General features: G+C 48.2%; 1 pseudogene; it reads right to left on the bottom strand.

Moving 5' to 3' along the window:
* Nucleotides 1-5,419: 5,419 nt before the first annotated feature.
* On the bottom strand, nt 5,420-7,477 carry LOC139780532 (uncharacterized; annotated as a pseudogene).
* Nucleotides 7,478-8,097: the final 620 nt, after the last annotated feature.

Raw genomic sequence — 8,097 nt, 5'->3', positions numbered from 1 at the left:
CATGCCATCAATCACATCTCTCGCACTCACTTCCTCTTCACTCATGATATCCCTTTCACTCAATGTCCAACCATTCTTAACTCTCGTATTCACACCTCTTCTCACACATTCCAAGTCCCACGGAAGTCCACCCTCAGTACCTGCATGGCCTCTGTGGAGACCGTCCTACAAACATTCAAACAGGCGCTCATCGCCACTCTCTGACATCTATTGATAGCGTCACGCGCGTATCCATACCTCATGGCTTCGTACCACACGCTCGCACCATACATAACACACGCAGCAAACAGTCCCTGTATAACACACGCCAAGCTCTCCTTCTCAATCCCCATTCTCTCCTCATCACTCGTCTCAACTTCCCCACTACACTCACACACTTTTGTCTCATACACTCCAGGTGCGGCTTGAAACTCATTCGCTCACCCACCCATACACCCAGATATCTCACACACTTCACATACCTCACATGCTTCCCATTCACACTAACACTCGGGTGTCTCGTTCCGACATATTCCCTTTCAGGAGCATCATTACGGTTTTGCTCTCCGAAACTTTCACACCGACACTCTCACCCCATTCGCTCACTATCCTCATCCACTCGTTCCCCATTCTCTCCAGATCTGCTCGGCTCTCTCCTTCGACAGGCACGAACAGATCGTCAGCATACGCTGTTGCCTCACATCCTAGCCGGCGGAGCTCCCACAGGAGCTTATCCATCTGCAGATCCAAATAGTTGGGCCGCCGATGGACCCCTGCGGTGCACCCCGCCGGACCCTCTTCCATACTTCATCATTCATTCCCATCATACATGCCTGTCTTTCATCAAAGTAGCTCTCCCACAACCCAATCTCGTCACACCCTTCCTCACGCAACTTCTCAAGCACACATGGCCATTCCAGGTTGTCAAAGGCACCCTGGAAGTCCACAAAGATTCCCAATACATACTTGTGTTCGGACCCACTCACGCACTCACGCACGCTGTTCCACGCACTCTCGGTCGAACGTCCCTTCACAAACCCGTGCTGTGCCTCACACATTCTACCATCCATCAGTCGCTCAATCCTGTTCACCATCAATCGCTCCAGCACTTTTCCCAGCACAGACAACAGGCTGATCGGTCTGTACGACCCGGGGTCCGACCGCACTTTCTCCGGGGACTTCAGCAATACAACCACTCTCGCTATCTTCCACGCCCTAGGAAAGCAATTGGTGCTCAAGCATACATCATACACTCTCTTCAACCATCCCGGAATTGCGCGCCAGACGGCGCGCAACATTTCCGCAGTCACTCCATCCAACCCGGGTGCCTTACCCACTTTCATTGCTTTCACAGCCACATCCACTTCCTCCCACTCGAACGTCCCTACAGTCATCTCTCTCTCTGCCAATCGTACCTCTTCCATCCCCGTGTCCGGGAAGAAGCGATCCAGTAGCACATTCGCACTCTCTTTCCACGTACTCGTTGTCCTGTCACCCACCTTCATGGCACTCAATCTGTCTCGTCCGTACTTTCCCATACACACTTTGTACACGTCACCCCACGGATCCCGATTTCCCTTGTCACTCACGAACTGTCTCCAGTTCTCCTCTTTTACTCTCCATATCATTCTCTTGTACTCACTCAGAGTACGTTTGTACGCATTCAGACATCCTTCCACGCGTCCCCTATCTCTCCCTCTCATTCGCTGGTAGGCACGCCTACGCTTCCTCACATCCTTCTTCATTCGCTCGAGTTCATTCGTCCACCACACAAGCTTCCTCGCAACTCTACACGTTCGCCTCTTCATTCTATTATCATTCGCCCTCAGGATCCATGATGTGACGCGCTCCGCCAAGCTATCGGCGTTCCAGTCGTCCATCGCATTCACAGCATCTTCAGACGCATACTCCACTAGATCGCTCTCGTAGCCCTCCCAGTCCACGTTTTTACACACCCATCTAGGCCATTTACCTTCCATTCGCTCAACATTCTCACCATAGGTCATACGTATCAGTAACACGTTATGGTCGCTGATACCCCAGTCGCTCTTGACTTCCCATTCGTACCGGCACCCCTCAGATACATCGCTCACGAGAGTCACATCAATGTCGCTTTCCCCCATTGGGTCCGCTAAACGTGTAACTCTCGCTCGGCTCATTCAACACAATCATACCATTCGCAACGATCCACTCCTCAAGCACTCTGCCACGCAATTCACTTTCTCTACTGCCGCCCCTACCCTTACTGTACCATAAGGGAGAGACGGCATTCGCATCCATACCCACCAACACACGCTTTCCTCTGGTCGCCATTCGCACCCTGTCCATGTACGCCAGATACGGCTCGATGTCCTCTCCGAACCGGCAGTACATAGACACCACATACATCTCGCCGAAGTCTCCCTTCAACCACACACACACTCCATACTCGTCCGAGCACTCCCTTACACACAGCACATCGAGACTGGGATCATTCACCACCACTGCTGCTTTAATGCATTCACTCTCACTCACAATCACATCCATTCGTAGCGGGAGTCCAACTACTCTTCCATCCTTCACATACGGTTCCTGCAGCAGTGCCACACTCACTCGACGTTCACTCAACATTTCACCCAGGTCACACATAACCGCATACGCTCTCTGACAATTACTCTGCACCACATTCATCCCCGAGACACCCTGCGTGTTTAACCTAACCATTGTCAATGGTGTCAGCGCATCTATTCCTAGCTGCTACGTACGAGGGACACCTCCTATCGCTCACCGCATGATTAGCCGGTCGCCCCCGCCTCTTACAGACCGCGCATACCATCGGCCCAGCTGTATCCGGGCATTTATCCCGCCGATGACCCCCCAGACCACAATGGGAACATATCTCCTCTGTCGCTTTACAGTGCCTCGCGATGTGCCCTAAGTCCAGGCATCTAAAACACCTGGTCGGCGACATAAAGTCCGCGACCCTGCAACTCCTCCAACCTACATAAATTCTCGACGCCTTCACGAATCTATCGCGCATACCGGGCGTCACCTCGATCACCCAATTTACGGTGTCCTCGTTCCCCTTACCCATTTTAAAGCGGAACACGCACTCCTCCGCGTATGTCCTCATCTCTATCCCATCCAGAAGTTCGGGATTTTGCCTACTAATAGCGCCCCTGACACCATCGACTTCCATGTCTTTGGGCACATCATATAATATCAAACGCGGCCTCCTGGCCACAGGCAAGGCCGCCGTGAGCCCATTCTCCTTAATCGCCTGATTGGCGATTATTTTCTGCGCATCGATTCTGGAATGCGCCTGCAGTATGACTCTGCCATCCCTGGCTTTCCTAACGCTCCTAATTCTGATATTAGACGCCACCGGGTCTATAACTCCCAGCAGCGTCTTCTTGACCTCCTCCACCGATCTCCCTTTATCGGCGTTGCTCGCTATAATGACTGAGCAGTCCCTATCACGCGGTCCGTTTCTGCCCTTCGCTTCCGACGCCGCGGGGGGCCCCCACGTGCGTAGCCTCACGACGAGTTCCGTGTGCTTCCGCACAACCTCCGCGAACGAAACCGGTGGTGGGCGGTTCGTCTCCGCCCTTTCGGCCAAGCGACCCTTCAGAAACGCATTCTCGCAGCCTAGTTGCATAATTAGTTCGCTCACTTCGCTAAATAGCGCCGCTATTTTCTGCCCCGCCATCTTTGTAAATTTGGCATTCGGGTCGGAAAGGATACCGTCCAGTTTCAGTCTGACGTTATGCATCGCAGTAGCGGCCGACCCCTCTCGAGTCGTCGCATCGCCATCCTCAAATACATCGTCCCCGCCTGACTCGCTACTCGCACCGATCTCGTTTTCATGACCCGACAAAATCTGGTCCGAGGTCGTCCGCAGCAGGTCAGTCCCCGGGGCCGTACCCCCTCCCACTGCCCCGCTCGACTCACTTTGTATATCCCTCGAAACCTGGGATGGTGGGCTCCTAACCAGCTTCATACTTCGCTCGAACGGACGAGTCGAATCGTCGCCAATCGAGCCGTCGTCGTCCGTCTTATCGTCTAGGGTTTGCTTAGTAGCCCATTTCTTTAAGCCTTCCTGCGTGATAGGCTTCTCCGAACCCTTCTCCGAGCTCTTATGTTTGAGCTTGGTCAGCGCTACCGTTACCGTCTTAGTAACAGTCTTTTGACCATCGCTTTTGTCCCCACCCGTCACTGTCTTAGTCGCGGTCCTTTGTCCGTCACCCTTGTCCATATCCATGTTAGCATTATCCGTTTCGTGTTTAGCCTTTTTGTCATCGTTGCGTTTGTCCGGGTTTGGGGTTTTAGCGTTCTTCATATTAACGTACTGTAATTGTTACGACGGTTCGGCCATCATGGCAGCCCATACTCGTATGGGCATCTATCCCCGCCGTGTAACAACCCTAGTTAAACTGCATGGAAGCTGAGAAGCAGTTTGTCGGGTGATCACCCCTATCCATGCAGACGTGACTCTATAAAAAGGTTATGTATTTTGATGCTAAAGGTTTAACGTCACCCCTACTGAATGAGCACGTATGCCCCTCGACACCGTTCACCCAAAGTTCGGGCTAGACGTCGCCAGTGTATCTTCCCACTAGCAGGATATGAGGAAATAGTGATCAGCTAATCCTCCACACATGCGCCCGGGTGGCCGACTTCAACTCCCGAATAGGCTCCGCCCAGACACGGACAGCGGTTTTCCCACATTAAACATGCGGTTTCACATGGACTTTACTGGCCTAGGCCAGAACTTACCATTTATTACGCCGCAGAGGTCAGGTACTAACATATCCGCGTCCTACGGTCGCGGGTCTACTACTCCCCGCTTGGTTAGTCTTCGAGAAATATCCATCGACACCCGACCGCACCTCTATCACCCGACGATCACAAACATGGACACGCACACACGCACACACGCACACACTCACACACCCCAAAACCCCCACACCCTCTCCGGAAAAGCCGGTAGCGGCCCGAAGGCCCGCGAGCCGAGGGAACTCGCGTATCGCCTTAACTCCGTTGGCCTACGACGGCTAAGGCCAGGGCTAAGGCCAAGCCCGAGCTCGTTCGTAGTTCACAGTGGGAACCACGCTGGAGGTGGAGTTCGGCTTGACTGTGATAGGCTAAGTGCTGCGGTTCAGCATGCGTTGCGCTTCAACAGTCCTGTAGACAATGACTTTATCGTCGCGTGTTGCTTTCTACAAGCAACTAAACTGAGTCCGACGACTCATGCTAACTAGGACTCCCGCGGCGTGTTGCTTTCAAAAATATATCGGGGGTTGTCGCCCACCGTGTTAAACGCAACACCATATGGTGTTATGACGCCCTACTCCCCCGCCGCGCGTGGCGCCACGCAACAGGAGAGCAGAACGCCCTTGGACCGCCTCTCACTCGCAACGCTGTCGGGACGGGCCAGCTAGCAACCTGGGCACGCCACGTCTCAAAGAGAGACACCCAGGAGCTTCACTGAGCCCTGATTACCCTTTTCGGGACTCCAAACAGCATATGCGAGCGCGCCTAGAGGACGGCCCGTATTACTCGCCACCGAGCTGACGGCATGATGCTGATGGGGCACAGGCGAGTGCCAACCGATCACATACCGTAGCCCGGGGTCTGCCCCAGCACTAGCAGCAACACGCCGCATTTCAATCGTTACACTCAGCACGAGTGCGCCTAAGCGCTTTGCCTCACCGTTCCGTTATTGTTCCCGTAAGTCATGGTCTACTCCCACCCGTAGATAGGGACAGTGGGAATCTCGTTAATCCATTCATGCGCGTCACTAATTAGATGACGAGGCATTTGGCTGCCTTAAGAGAGTCATAGTTACTCCCGCCGTTCTGAAAAGTAATTAAGAATATATAATAAAGTATAAAAATTTCTCTGTAAATTTAAATTAAAAAGAAGAAAATAATACATACCTGTGCTTTTGTAACATTTGAATGGTTCGGAGGAGGCAGCAACTCAGGTAAAACGACAATTGCTTTCAAATTAACTGGAAACAAAGAAATTCTCATTAATTAAATTCTAAAAAAAGTGCATGATAGAAAATGCTTTGCACTCACTACTCACTGTCAAAATCAGTTAATTTCTCTAGCAAATGAGGTGCCACATTTTTACAATGTGCAATAATACGTGGGGCGAAATGGGTGGGAAATCTTGCCGACAGTACGTCGTGCCCTTCAAAAATGTCTCTAAATTCATTATAAATCTGCAACTACCATAATTTTCAAGACAAATTTGTCATTATATAGAAATGAAAAATAAAAGAAAATAATTGAGAACTTTGAAGACAATTAAAAAAAATTTGTCATACCATTTCACCCTCATAGTTTTTAAGGCGAGGATATTTTTTTAATACATCGGAAACTGTGATTTCAGATGATTTGATTTCGGTATGCCTGTTTGGCCAGGGTTTCATAGAGTAAACGTTCAATTTGAGCCTTGACGGAATCAGTTGGCTTTGTATGCTTTATTTCAGAAATCTGGTTTAAAAAAGTGACTTGTAAATTGCAGTTTACAACTTTAATAGTTAGTTTTAATTATTTGTCAACTAAGTACCTTTTCAATGAGGACAGACTCAGTTAGTTGTGGCCTATCTATAAACGGTTGTTTCTTTAATTTTTTTTATTTGGTCTTTCAGTTGTTAGTCCTCTGCGCTTCTCCTTCCTGGGTAAATGCTTTCTTACCGTTTTCAGCCGCCACTCAAGATAGCCCTCTCCAACAACTTCGTCGTAGAAACTCTCCTACAAATTTAAAAAAGGGAACGTCTGAAACACTTAAAACATTTCTGACAACACAGAAACCACAAGTTACTTACATGAGAACGCCCTTCAATTTTTGATGATAATCTAGGAAATGTGGACACAATGGCCTTTGCAACACGAGACTTATATTCCTTGAAAGGATATCTAAATAAGAAAACAAAAGAAAACAATTAATTTGATCAAACTTTAAATGGGTGAGATCTCTGGCTTTCTTGAACTATGAAGCCACGAGCATCTTTTAACGGATCAGAGTGCCAAGTGGGCCATTTTTGGTAAGCAGAACTGGCGCTGTGGGATGAACCAAACGCAGAGTTAAGGCGCCCAACTCAACACTCATGGGACACCATGAAAGGCTAGTTTCACAATTAATTAATATTCTACAAAAAATAGAAAAAAAATTAACAAAAAATAAAAGCAAAGACTAACTATATGTACTTACGTGTTGCCCCATTCTGAGCACATTTCAGATACTACAATCTTTACCAAATCTCTTCGGTGCTTGTTAGTAAATCTATTTGATTGCAAAATCTTGGCTAAGTCTTCATGCTGTTCTGAATGCTTTTCAATCCATTTCTCAATATCAATAGTTTTGCTGTTCTGTAAATTATAAATGAGGGTTGATAATAGAAAGGGTAAATTTTTAGATAGAAAATTGCGATTAATGCCAGACTTTACATTAACTGCAGTGTTTGGCTCAGACAATGAGTCAGTATTCGTTTCGTCCAGTTCCGTAAGTTTAGTCTGGGCCTATATTGAAAGTAATAACAAATTAAACAAAGATAAGTCCAATCCAATTTTTTTGCAGTGGAATTAGCAACAATCAATAGCCAGCGTACTACTGCCAAAACCAGGAATGCTCTTACCGATTCACGTGTTGAAGAAGATTTTGATGTTGAGGGACCTGGATCTACTGATAGGCACGTCCTTCTGATAGGCACGGACATTATATTTGATGTGTCCGCATTTGGTGTGTCAACCATAATGAACTGTTGATAAAAGGATGTATTAACTTTGAATCTTAAGTATTAATGCGGATGAACTTGATATACTGACCACATTAGTGTGTTCCCTAACGAGGAAAGCTATCAGCTTCCGTTGACCCATTTCCTCCGTTAACCCCAATTTCCTTTAAATCTTGCTCCGAAAAAAAAGGAAGAGTTGTACCAGTACCTTTTTCCTCTAAAAAAAAAGGAAAAGCACAATAAAAAGCAATGCACACTGACTTTGAAATATAGCAAATTAAAAATCAGCTTACTCATATAATTTATCACAACATCACATCCATCACTTAAAACAAGCTAAGGTGAATATAAATGAATGAGTTTCGAACGAATATCTATTCTACCTGCTGAAA

Source organism: Temnothorax nylanderi, unplaced genomic scaffold (assembly GCF_030848795.1).
Source record: "Temnothorax nylanderi isolate EJ_2023f unplaced genomic scaffold, tnyl_v1.0 TNYL_tig0283_pilon, whole genome shotgun sequence".
Lineage (NCBI taxonomy): Eukaryota > Metazoa > Arthropoda > Insecta > Hymenoptera > Formicidae > Temnothorax > Temnothorax nylanderi.
Note: the sequence above shows the minus strand (reverse complement) of the source record. Positions and strands in the feature narration are given on the sequence as shown.